This window comes from Anser brachyrhynchus, assembly GCF_964034855.1.
Source record: "Anser brachyrhynchus genome assembly, chromosome: 6".
NCBI classification, from domain to species: domain Eukaryota; kingdom Metazoa; phylum Chordata; class Aves; order Anseriformes; family Anatidae; genus Anser; species Anser brachyrhynchus.
The window spans coordinates 17,437,679-17,451,226 of NC_137700.1; the positions used below are offsets into that span (position 1 = coordinate 17,437,679).

Here is a 13,548-nt window from a genome sequence, read left to right on the forward strand (position 1 = left end):
TAGATATACAGAAGCTTTGGCCATTCATGTCACTTTGTCAGGTTTCCTAAACAAAGCTAAATCGGGTCACGTCTGGTCGGGAGGCTTCTAGGAAAAACCTAGATCCTGCAGCAGTCGGCACAGGCGTATCTGGGAGCGGAGCAGTCCTTTTATTGGAAGTGAGATGAGGATTCCCATGCAGTGTGAAAGCCCTTCCAGATGCTATCAGGAGGAGGGGACTGACCAAGATTAGTCAATAAAATTCTTGCTGTGTATTTCATGAGGCAGAGAAAAGAAGTTTTCTGAACCTCCCACAGTCTTCCAGCAGCCTAATCCCACAAAACCCATCACGTATTGTGCGGAAAGGAAGAGAAGGCTCAGCCCAAGAGACCGGTGTGCAGGCAAGGTGGGTCCCACTGGTCCCCCAAGATGTGGCTCTTGCAGACAGGGCAATTGCTGGGCTCCTGGGCTGCGCCCTTGGGAGCAGGCAGGTGGAGGTGGCCTTCGGCCGGCACAGACAGGCAGCATGTTACACATACCTGGGTATGCGCACCAAATGGTTTGTCTTCTCGAACGTTCTTTTTTTTTTTTCCCCGGTTATGCTTTTTGAATTGCCATATGCAGTTCTTGTGATATTTCAGTCTTGTCAAATTAGGCAGAGAAAACCTGACAATTAACTCAGGATACATAACAAATAAAGTAATGTTTGGCATTTTTACTGTGCAATCAGTCAGTAATATTACAGGTGGCCTGTAAGTTACAAAAAAAAATAGCTTGTTTTTGTAATCCTCTAACTATCAGAGGTATTTGTTTGGGGAAAAGGCATTGAGAAAGAAAAGAATTTTAAAATTGCACAATTGCAGCTGAAAACAACAGAGCAGGCAACGTCACGCGTTTCTGAAGAGCACGCCGCTTAGTTTTATAGTAACAGTATTTTAAGAATGCTGACGGTACACAGGAAAGAAGTGAATAATTCCTATTGCAAAACCCTGGTGGTTTGGTATATTCAAACTGCTAAGGCTTAATCAGCCCTGGATTTCTGTTAGGAAAAACAGGACATTATAAAAAAAAAAAAAAAAAAGCTTGCTGAAGCAGTAGTGATTTATCAAAGCAGCATTCAAATAAAATACAGGTTTGGCATCCTCACTTAGGATAGGCTGGAAAATGCATTTATGTTTTCAGGTACCTTTTTTTCCTGATTGACTTGTTTTAATACCGGTGTTATTTACATTTCAGGGATGGGCCTGTATTATGCAGGAAATTGTCCAAACCCCTACAGCTGTATTTTAAATTGAAATGATTTTTTTTTTTTATGAAGTGATTGTGCAGACTTAATTTAGTAATCTATTATTAAATTTATAGTTCCAGGCTGCACAAAGCCTTTATATAGCACAAAAGCGGGCCCACGCGAAGACCTGCGCTATATATACACCTGGTTCCGAGCGGCAAATCCCCCACATGTGTTGCCCATTTCCAGAAACAAATAAACTGCCGCTTTGGAAAACTCGCCTTCTCTTCCTTATTAGGGAATCGTGCGGGGCTCGGTGCGAGCGCAGCCCGCTCCCCCGGCTCTCGCCCCCTATTTTTAGCCGTGAGGGGCTCGCCGGGGCCGGGCCCGGGGCCGCTGACGGGGCCGCGGCGGTGGCGGGCGGGCGGCGCCAGGGGGCGGCTGCGAGCCCCTCAGCGCGGCTCCCTCAGCGCGGGCCCCTCGGCCCGGGCCCACCGGCGGCAGGGAGCGGGCCCGGCGAAGCTGTGAGGGAAAAGGCTGGCCCGCGGGCGGCTTTTGCCCAAATAAGGATTTTTTTTGTAGGCCCGTCCGTTAGATGCTGATCGACTGGCAGTCGGTCATGAGTTAACGGCGCCGGGTGTGCCTGCCGGGCGGCACCACGCAGCTCGGCCGGAGAGGCGAGGTGGCTGTAATCAGCCACACGGAACACGGGGACGTGTGTAAAGTGTGCAGTGGGCCCTCCGCCGGGCTCACGCCGGTGGGTTCCTAAGAACCGGCACTGGCTACGAGGGAGCGTTGCACAACCGTCGTCGTGCTCCGTTCAAACCCTGCCCTGCTCCGATGGATTAACGAGCGCAGCCCCACTTCATTTGGGCTGCCCTGAGCGCTAAGGGCTGCGGCGGGGGCATGGAGCGGAGGTGGGCTCGCTCCGGGCTGTGTTCACATCTGGGACCGTTGCACCGAGTCCCCTGGGTTTGCGCACATTGAACCCTGGCCAGATGATGTTACCGGCAGGACCTTAAAACCACCGTCCTCCAGGTGTTTTGATGGACACAGAAATTCCCCTTTTACTAGTGCAAATTTTTGGAGTTAACCACCACTGCATTTTACTGGTGAAAAGCGCAGATTCCCCCCTGCTAAGTGTCCTGTCCCATCCCATCCCATCCTGTCCCATCCCACCCCAGCGCTCTTCAGGTGGGTGTAGGACCCAGAGCACGCGGTGCAGAGCGACGGCTTTGTCTCGAGCTCCGTGTGGGAGCAGCGTTGCTTCTCATCCTCCTTCCCACTGCCCGCACTATGACAGGGTGTCCTCACAGGCAGCAGCTTTTGGACATTGCCAAACTGCTGCTGTTGGAGCTGGTGGCAACACGGAGATGTGAACGGGAGCAGGGCTTAGGCTATTGCTCCTGTTCTGCCTCCACCTGACTCCGTGTGTAGTCTCCACTGCAGTGGATGTTTCATGTAGGCATCAAGGAGGGAGCTGGCACAGATCCTGTGCGTCACTTTGCTTATATCTTCATGCAGGTTGGTTGCACCTAACAAGGAATGATTGCAGTACGGTACAATGATAAGGTGGGAAGAAAAGAGAAAAAAAATATAGAATACTTACACTAAGAAAAAAATTATATTGGTTTCTTACATAATCCACTACAAATCAGAAGTGCAAGAGATTTAAATAATGTATTTGCCATTTTAATGTTTTGTGCGTTTGGATGATCATAGCCTCCTACCTGCTGTTGTCATTCCCCAAAGCAAGATCTCAGGAAAGCATCCATTTTATGCGTTTCGTATGAATTTCTGCCTGTTTACGCAGTGTCCATCCTTTACCAGTCAATTAGACCATCTAATCTGACTATCTGCGCGGATAGCATCAGCTACATAGCTATTGTATTTCCGAGGTATGTAGGTCACGTCTCCATTGGGCACTGCTGACTCTGCTAGACAGCAATTTAACAAACACTCGCTTTTGCAGGAGAGAAAAGGAAATATTGCTAGGAAAGACGTCTTAACATTTGCTGTGTGCTCTTATTTGCCTTGTATTTTCGAACGTAGTCTAATGGGGAGTCTACCTTGTGTGTTCTGCAGAGTTGCGATGAGGTTGGCTGACTTGCATGGGTTTGCTGTGCGTTCTCCCTTGCTGCTGTGTTTGTACTGCTTTTGTCTTGGCTATTATATAATCTGTTTGTACCTGCTCGTTCTTCCTTCACTTTACTTTTTTTTTTTTTAACCCAGACTATCCTGGGAAATGAGACATGTGCTACTTGCGTGCTGCTGTTACCCTCCTGCAGAAACCAAGCCCCCTGTCTGCAGCCTCCCAGGGGTGGCCTCTGGGTGCGGAGGCCATGAAGGCTGGAGGCTGGCTGCAGGTTTCTGAGGGAAAGTGAAACCGGAGGAAACCGTGGCCAGTCCTGTGATGCTGCCCAAACGCGGTGTGTTTCATGATGAGATAGGACAATTTCTTTGTTCAGGGCTTGAATGCTCCTTCCCCTTAGTCACAAACAGAATCATGCTGGCTCGGTTCAGTTCGACACTTAACACTGGCTCAGCCTCAAAGATATGAATGGCCCCAGAAGTCATCAGAGGTCTGGGCATGCTCCAGGTCTTTACAAGTTAGACATGTACTTTGCTGAATCAAGACTGTGGCTCTTCAAGCTCCTTGTCCTGAATAGCACAGTACTTTACTGTATTTGTTCGTATAATCTTGGAGTTTCTCACCAAACAAACCCCTGAGTCATCCAGTCTGGTATGAACCAAGTAGTGGCTCATCAGCCAAAATTACCAGCAAGTGCTTTCATCCAGTTCACCACCTTTTTTCCGAAGGAGAAGGGAGACAGCTGTTTGAGCAAGGAGCAGGGCCAGACAGCTGGATGCCTGCCGAGGCTGTCCTGCAGCAGCCAGGATCTGGCCCTCGGCCTGCCTGAGGCAGGACACCCAGCTCTGGCCGGGTGTCTGTCAGAGACCCTCCAAGTGCGCGCATTTCTCCTGCGTGGTGCCCCCAGCATGCAGCTGGCTCAGGCTTTTCCTGGAAGGTCTTCCAGAAGCTGATGGTGCACGTGCCCCAGCATACTGGCATCAGCTCTCGTGCGTCGACTCCAGTGCCTCGGTGTGTGTCACTACACCTCCTGCTTTCTGAGTACCAGCTTTTTCTCCTCTTCAGGGCTCTCACATTACCTCACAAAGTCATTTCTCAGTCATTTTTGCTGAAACCCAGCACAGGTTGAGCTTTTTGGGTGTCCCCCCAGGGCGGCAGGCCCTTGTGCCACAGCATCTTCCCACCACAGTACATTGGGCTTCCAGTTTGAGGCAGCCCGTGAAATGCCACCCTTGGGTCTGTCAGTGTCACCTGGGGTCCTTGCTCACGGGTTTATGCTGGAGCAGTACTGGGGAGAGCTGGTTTTCTTTAGCCTCAGTGTCAGCATTGTGCCAGTCCTGGTGTCATGGAGAACATTACTGTCAGGGACCTTGTATTTATTTCACTGAAGAAAATGCTGAATATCATCAAGTCTAACAGCAACCCCTGCGGAATCCTACCAGAAATATTTTCATTTGATAGAAATTCCCTGCTGATGCCTGTGTTTAGATCTATCATTTAACCAGTTCCTAATCTTTTTAATGTATGCTAGAGTAAAATTATGTGGTGTTATTTTTTAATCAAAGTGTTATCTAGTGTTAAATCAATTGCCTTGCCAAAATGCAGGTAAGTTCCCCGCGTGCTGCTAGCTTCTCTAATCAAGCTTGCAGTTTCAAAGTATAAAATAAGGTGCTTTGTTTGTTTTCTTTTTTTGTTGTTTTAAGATCTGGTTTATGTAAAACCAAGTCAATTGACTGACTTTAATTATATTCTTTTGCAAGCATATCATCTGGCTTCTTTGCAAATATGGAACAAATATTTACCAAACACCTCTGCCTCTTTTTGAATCATTAATAACAATTCTGTCATCTGTAGCCAGTAATAGGCGTACTCTGGATTATTTTTTTTTAATTATTATTATTTAGATTTGCTACGAGGACTACTTGAATGTCACATGTTTGTCAGGCATAGATTTTTTCTCTGAAGTCTTCATCTTCCCTTTTCATTTTGCCATACTTCACAATATTGAACATCTGCATAGATTTGTCAAAAAAAAACCAACACCCTTTTCCCTTTTTTTTTTTTTAACCCAAATTAGTCAGCAGGACGAAACAAAGCCCTTACAGCAGAAGTCTTAATTAACTTCCAGCCATGCTGAAATGAAGAAAATGAGACTCCAAGCCTTGTCCTGAATCTCATCACAGTCTTCCATGGAAACTAAAAACATTCCGGTTTGGGCATAATTAGCCAACCTGGTATTTGCAATGCCTCTAACTTTACTGTTAAAAACAATACTGGTCTGACCCATAATCCATGAAAAATACCACCTTTTTGCTTTTTTCAGAGATTGTCTGGTCAGGAGGGGGGTCAAAACAACAGTCTGCAGCAAGTCATATGTCTCCACATTAATCCACACAAGGAAGTGTCTGTTTCAGTTATTTCCAAATGAGGAATGTTTTCTTTAGAGAGGTAGCAAATTGATTTTCCCCACATGGAGCATGGGATATCTCATTTCCAAAACAAAACTTTGAGAAATGGCTACACAAGTCCTCTTTCTCCACACGGGTTAGAGAGCAGTGTGGATCCTTAGCGTTGTGTTGTTTGTGACCGCACGGTACTCCAGGTCAGTTCTGACATGTTCAGTTATACATCCACGGAGCAGAGGTGTTGCAGAAAGGAATAAACAAGTGTTTGGATTTAGAAAAAAAGTCTAGTAAAAACAGCTTTAATATTCAGATTGTTTTATGTGCAGCTTGTGTAGGCAAGAGGTGTGTGTTTGTGGAGGGGGTGGGTGACCTCCAGATGTCAAGAACATTAATTCTTGGTAGGTGTTCATCTCTCACTACCGTGGGTGTTCTTGGGAGCCTGTAGAGAGTATCCCCCAACTCAGTCAATAGTTTTGTTCCCTAAACAAAGGGCTGGGGTATTTTAGCCTAGTCCGATCCTTTCCTTTATTTTCTAGCTACGTTAAAATTCTGACTCTTTGATGCAACACTACATTGGTTGCAACGTGCTTGTCCCCACCAGTGCTGCTCTGTGTGCCAGGGCTATGCATGCCTCAGGCCTTATGCACCGAATGCTGTTTCCAGGAGGCAGCAGCTTTTAAATAAACTTTAGGGGGTGAAAAGAAAACAAATGAAATAAAAGATCCTGAACTTGGGATTCAGAAAGGAGAATGAGGTGAAGGAAACAAAGAGGCAGAGGAGACGAGGAAATTAAGGAAGCAGCTGAGACTCCAGAACAGTATGCAAGATTAGCTAACCTTTGGACAGTTATTGAGACTGTACTTAAGTCTAGCAATATGCTTTTCTGAACTTTCAGATATTGCAGAATGCCAGAAGCCCCCTAGAGGGGTAAGTGTTAAAACCATTAAAACTGTTAACTTTCTATTCATTACATTTTAAAAGGTGCAACATGTAAGCATGTTTTTCAGCCAAGAGCTAACTTTTGCCAGGCTGCTCTAGGGATGTCCTCAGCAACCAGCTATTTGCCACCTGCCAGCAGGGATGGTTGGTTCATGGATGAGCTGGAGATCTGGGACTGTGCTTCTCACTGTGACTTTGATGGCCAGGCACCTCCAATGCCACCTCCAGCTTTTGTTTGGCACCCAACTTATGAATAACTCTGTGATCTGACACATCCTGCTGTTTCCACCTGCCTAAGAGGGAAAGTCTCCTAGTCTGCTCTGTGTCTGCAGCTGAGGACCAAGCCTACTGGTATTGCAATTTGTGTGTGTGTGCGTGTGTGTGTGTGAGGGAGAGAGAGAGAAAGCTGAAAAATATAAGGACTGGCACAGTGCAAAAGGATTCTGCAAGGAGATGTTCTGTGGGGTGCCTGACACCTCACAGAAGGAGAGGGGAGACTGTTGATGCACTTAGCAGGTGTGCTACAGCTTGTCTCATGGGAGCACAATTCTCTTGTGTAACCAGCACCCCAGTGCATCTCTGTTTATTAACTTCTCCTTGCACCCTCCAGTGCTCCACCCTAATTCCGGCGTTGTGATTATCTCCCTCATGCTTAGGGCTGACCTGGCTGTATAGGCCCACCGTAGGTGTAGACCCGTATCTTCCCCTGGACCTTCTATACTGATGACCCTGGACAGTTTTACAAGCTTGAGCTTTTTTTGGTTTGTCATACTCTTGTAGTTGGCAAAAGTACTTTTACTCCTTCTCTTCATCTTTCCACGGGAGAGAAAAATGGTCACAAAACCACACTGCCAAGCAGATTCTGGCTGCAGTTAAGTTGTACGGCCGTTAGCAGTGCTGAGCAGCTATCCTGGTAAACGCCTCAGAAAAATACCATGGTGGCCTAGCTCACCTACTCCTTTCTCTTTTTCTCCTGCTTTTGGAATGTTTCTGAGAAATTGGAGTACCAGCAAACAAGAATCAGAAGTTGTATCTGGAAATACTTACGCAGGTCAGAGAGGCCTGGAAAAGGTGAGAACTTTGATCCTAGATGTTATGGTTGCTTAGATGTTCTCTGGAGTAAGTAATGTGGAATGAGCAAGGAAAAGGTACATGTTTTAGGCATGAGTACAGGGCTGTTTACTTACATGGTTTGCTGAGCAGCCAACAAGGTCCAAGGTTATTTTGGACTCGGCATGAGTAAGTGATCCAGGTATGACAAATGAGGTAATGCATTCCAGGCTCATTAAAACCTCTTGGCTACACCACTGATTTTGACAAAGTGCCAACATAGCTTGACCTCAGCTGTGTGAAGGCCACTGTTTTTTTTAACACCCTCCCTATAACAACACATCTCTAGCATCAAAGCATGTGCATCTAGAGAACAATGTTATGAGAACAACTGAACTTCCAATGATAATCAGATTCCCTAAAAATAAACATATATACAGTTCCATTGTAACTAACCTGCCAGGTTACCCCAAAACCATGGTCATTATTACTTGACTTGCTTGTGTACCCCGGGGTGCCCATGCATACATAACACTTTGCATTCTCAGGATGGACATGGCTCAAGTAAGACTGGCTAGATAACAGGGAAGATGATATCTCCACCTCTCTTATCTGCTTCCTGGGGATGCGGGTATTAAAAAAGGCTAATGGATTTACTGTCTTCTGATGGTGCTCTACACTCTTCCACCATATGTGGTGTTTAATCATGGCTGACGTGGGCATCTCCCATGGATCTCATTCTTTGCCTGCCCAGAACTTGGCATCTCCATGTTTAACCCAGAGCTGGGAGTTGCATTAGTCAGGGAGGCTTGGAAATGCTCCTGTTTCCCCCGTCCTGCTGAGCAGACAGGATATCTAAAGGCTGGGGAGCTGAAGGCCTTGTGGCAGAAGAGCAGTGGCCACAACATTGCAGATTTTCGGAGTGGGGCAGCGTTGGAGCTGTCTCCCTGTACTCACCTTCTGGCCCTCTCCCAGTCACCTACTGAATCCTGGTGCTGACGCAGGCTGGTGAGAGTGCTCGAGGGGAGGGTGTAATTTTTGAGCGGTGATGCTCTACGATGGCTTCATGAGCACAGAGAACCTCCAGCTTCTAGGAAACACATAGCAGGCCTGAGCAGCGTTAACCATGAGCTCCTGTCTTTCCCCTGTGGGTCTCTTGGTTTGTGCCTTCTACTGAGTTTATCTCCAACACTCAGACTTGACTTCTCTCCTGGGAGTGGCCCTGGGCTGCCTGTGTTTGGTTCTGGTGCTCTGCAGGCAGCTCACAAGAACAAGCTTTGGGCTTCTAGATTGCTGGGTCAGCATCTTCCTGGGGTAAATTTAGGTCAGCAAAGGTTTGCCAGTCTCCATCTACAGGTAATTTAATTCTCTGTGCTGTGCATAACACGGGGTTTGCATTTAACCTATCAGGTGTGTCAGTTTGTAATAAAAACGTGTGGGACGTGGCTGGTGTTTTGGTACTGCAGAGTTTAATCACAGTTTGGGGAGGAGGAGGCAAGGAACTACTACAGTTACATTATATCAGGTACAAAACTTTTTTTTCTTTTAAAGGCAGGCATATGCGTGAGAGTGAGGATTTGGCACGGAGGAGAAGGTGGCAGCTTACGAACCTCAGCTTTCCTTTCACTCCTGCCCTGTGAAGAGCAGGGCTGTGTGCTCTTACTTTTGCTCATGTGTGGGTAGAAAAGGAGTTTCTAGTCAGTCTCAAGGGGCATTTGGAAGGAGTTCAGCACAGCTGTAGCCCGAAAAAGTTGTTTCCCTTACTCTTGGCTTTTTCTATCTGGCTATTAGTCCTCCTCATCCTCTCGCTCCAGGGAGACCATGTGTAGGGGAATAAACGATACAATACAGGTAGGAGGGTTTGGCTGCCTCCTCCTGCAGCTTACCTGGGTACCTGGGAGGCTCGCCGCACATGGATGTGGCTGGATGTCACCCAGGTGGGCACAGGAGGAGAGTGATTTGAACCCAGAGCCTCCAGCCACGCAGTAAAGAGGAGCTGGCTGGTGGCACAGCTCCAGCATCGTCCCCTTCTCTCACTCTCCACTGGCACAGCCATAAGCTCTTCCCTCTTCTCTCTTTGCCTGTCCAGCCTCTGCATCCCGCGCAGTCACAAGTTAACCTGACTGCAAGCAGCAGTTTGTGTGACTTGCGGTGGCTACCTGTTTCCAGACAACATCCAGGGACCGTTTCAGACATGGAAGAGGAAACAACATTACTGTCTCTGGGCAGGGCCCATTAAATAATTTTCATTTCCCTGGGAATTCACAGCTGAGATGGCAATAAGACGTATTCCAGAATGGGAAGAGTTGTCAAGATATGGTTGTCATCGTGGCTTGTGTAAGTGTTGATATTCATGACATACACATTTCACACACTTTCACTTAATCAGAAGCACAAGACTTTTACCGAGTAGTGGTTAGCTGAAAAACAAAGTCCACACCACAAGCATCGTAGTTAATAATCAACCCTTTTGTTCTTTACTGTTAGAAACACTTGCGGTTGAATTAGGTCTTCATTCACCTTGAATTCTTGCTTGATTCCATGTAAAAACCCGTGGCACGGCCCCAGCTTCCTCTGCAAGAAGTAGGCAGTGCTGCAGGTGGTGGTGGTTTCATTGTGGGGCCAGCCGGGTGATGGGCTCCGAGGAGCAGGTTTAAGTGGCACCAGCCTGATCCACTGTGCAGGGAAACAAAGCAGCAGTGCTGATACGAAACTGGCAGCAGGGGAGAGCTGAAGCAGTCCCTCAGAGCTCCTTGTGGCGGGTAAAGGTGGCTGGCTCACCAGTGACGTGTGTGAAGCTCACCAGCTCTTATGCTCCTCCGCCTCGCTCCTGTGCAGCACACGGAGCGCTCCTTCTAACGCTGGGCGTTTTGTGGCTGGGTGTGTTTCACCTGGTCATACCTGGAGGGTTTGCCAGGACTCAGCAGCTGAAGTCACTTTCCATGCTGTGCTCTTGATTGCTGTTGCACCAACAGATTTTGTAAGGAAGATAATTTCATGTGCATTGCCGTTTTCTGAGTGAACCTGCCTTCTGGGTTGACTGGCAACCTGGGAAGAAGGTCCTTGAGTCAGCAAGGATCCTTTGAATCATGCACTAAGTAGAGGCAAAAAAATTTCCCAGCAGCACAAGGGTCCTGGTGGACATTTCAGTAACCCAGTTTTCCCCTCTTTGAGAAACATCAGGAAGCACAAAGAAAGGAAAAAAGACACGAATTTGCAAAAGTGACCGTCAAACGTACAGGAAGAGAAGTCTGTTACTTGCACTGGTAGTGTATCATCCCTCTTGTGCTCCTGTTCAAGGCACTTTGCCTGAAGAGGTGGCAAATAAATGCAAATGTTTTTCTGCACTTATTTATTCAATTTTTTTACTTTAATTCACTTTGCTTTAATTCTCACCTTCTGGGAACATACGAGCTACCAGTTCTCACTGGCACAAATGCTTTCAGGAAATGAATTTGAAAGCCATATGCGCAAACATGTAAAAAAATTGAATTGTTTCAGATATTCTCAGGTATTGATGCCATAAGTCCCTCTCCAAACAGAAAGCAGAAAAAAACAAAGGATATTCCCTTTACTATCCAGTCCGTATTCAACATCCAATGTTACCAGGAAAGCTGACAGAGATTAAGCCACAACATGTTCATAAAATTGCTTTAAAATAATTATGAATAAGAAATTCAAGAAATCTGCAGTGTGCTCATGAATATGTCATAAATGAAACAAAAAAAAATAAAAAAAAATTAAAACGTGCCTTGTTGTAAATTATTTGTTCAGTCCTTGTCATGTTTTCTTGCTCAAGAGGACAAAATGGATCTAGCTGAAATATAAATAAATCTTCGAATAATGCATTTATTTATAATGATTTAGGGAGCAAATGTTAATGGATTTGTTTCAAGTGCAACTGGAGCTATTTCAAATGTTTTCTTTTATGGAGTAGATATTAGAGGCAAGGGCCTTCTCTTTTGGTATTAACTCCAATGGCTGCTTTTTCGTTAATTGTGCGCCTGATGTGGAGCGGCCCAAAGCGACGCACGGTGCTCCAAGCACTCCCTGCCACAGTGCCTCGGCAACGGGGGGAGCGCAAAAACCCGCCGTGGTAATGGTCTCGTGCCAGTTCGGCCGTCGAGGGCTCCAACGCAAACAGTGTTTGTATGCAAGCTCGATATACCTGGAATTTAGTAACAAATGCCTTTTTGCTTTTAAGGCTTTTAGCAAAACATTAGGAGTGCTTTATAGTGCGATACAAAGTACAGTGCCAAAACTCAGGATAACAAGTATGTTTGGAAAACATTGAGCCTTGAACTACTTTCTTTACTTAAAAAAAAAATAAAAATAAAGAAGAAAGTAATTCATGTTTGGTCCACATTGAACCACTCTCCCACTGCCGGTTGGGCTGTGTCAGGGACCCGTTCGAAGGCTGGGCGACATTTCCACACGTGTGCAGGGTGCAGCACATGGAGGAACCATTGCTATCATTCGAGTGCCCTTCCAAGCAAGGTATGAGCGCTGCGACCGGCCGTCGGCAAGGCCGCACAGCTCATGTGTGGGCCATGTGCGAGCAGCCAGCCCCAGCATGGTGTCAGTGGCGGGGACAGCAACCTGGGCCCCGAGCCCTCAGTGCCTGCCCCGGCCCCAGAGCCGCTCGCCCACTGGTGGGAGCGATGGAGCGGCCGGGGGCAAGCAGGGCGAGTGGCGGCGGTGCGCGGCCGGTGTCAGAGCAACACCCACGGCGTGCCGAGGCTCCCCGTGGCGTGGGGTGCAGTCGCATGCTGTAGCATTCATGAGTACAGATAGGAATCAGGCAGATGTTTGTCAGCTGGAATGGGTAATAATTTCTTTATCTCTTTGTTTGATTTTGCATGCTAGCCTCACATGACAATTTCAAAATTGCTTTCTGCAGTACTTTTCAATAAGCAGAATGAGCTTGGCTGGAGATAGATGGAGATGTTTCTGTAGGGAGATAAACATATTTTTATACATACACAAATAGGGACTCGCAGACGTACACGTACGTATATTTACTCTGTGTCAGTGCTAGGGGAAGAAAGGATGAGTCTTCTGGACTTTTTGGTTTTAAACCCATGACTTTTATTTTTCTCAGAGCAGACCACATATGACACTGTTATTCAAACTATAAAATCAAATTAGCACCCTTTATTGTGTTGGCAAACTAATTAAAATGTAAAATGTCCTGAAACCACTGGCTTACTGTGTGACAAATGTAAGATTAGAAACAATTAGAAGGCACTCAAGAGGTTTGTGGTGTTCAGATTTCTGACATTGTTCTAATCATCCCTTTAAGTAATGAAAACAATGGTTACCTAGAAATTAAAGGTTTAAAGGAAATTATCTTCTTCAGTACAGTCATTAGTTAATGATTGTTTATCACTTTAAATGTTGCCATAGTAGTTGGAGGCTGATTTTTAAATTTGAAAGCAGGCAGGACACTTAATAATGAACAAACATCTGCTTCATCTCTTATTTCTATATGTGGTCATAATTTATATTGCAATATCATGATTGAAAGATGAATCTGATATTTTTTTATGATGATCCATATCCCATTCTTAGTGTGGCTCAGCATGGCCAGGATTTAGTCACTGTGTTATTTCAGAGCTGTTTTATCTTAAAAATTGGACAAAACTGAAAGTGATTCATGTTAATTTATACGTGTGGTATGTAACCCTTATGAAACAATCAATCACTTATTTCAGTACTTGTCAACTTCTAGAGCTAGTTGTTACGTTTTTTGATCCATTTCAGGACTCAGGGGTAATTTAAAAAAAAAAAAAACTTTTTTAGAAGAACTTTGACAAGAATGACAGGGTATATAAACATTTCTTGGAGCTGTAAGG

General features: G+C 46.0%; 1 protein-coding gene across 3 annotated transcripts in view; it reads left to right on the top strand.

Moving 5' to 3' along the window:
* ARID5B (AT-rich interaction domain 5B) overlaps window positions 1-13,548 on the top strand; it is a 116,608-nt gene that overhangs the window by 64,372 nt on the left and 38,688 nt on the right. The gene's annotated exons all lie outside the window — the stretch shown is intronic.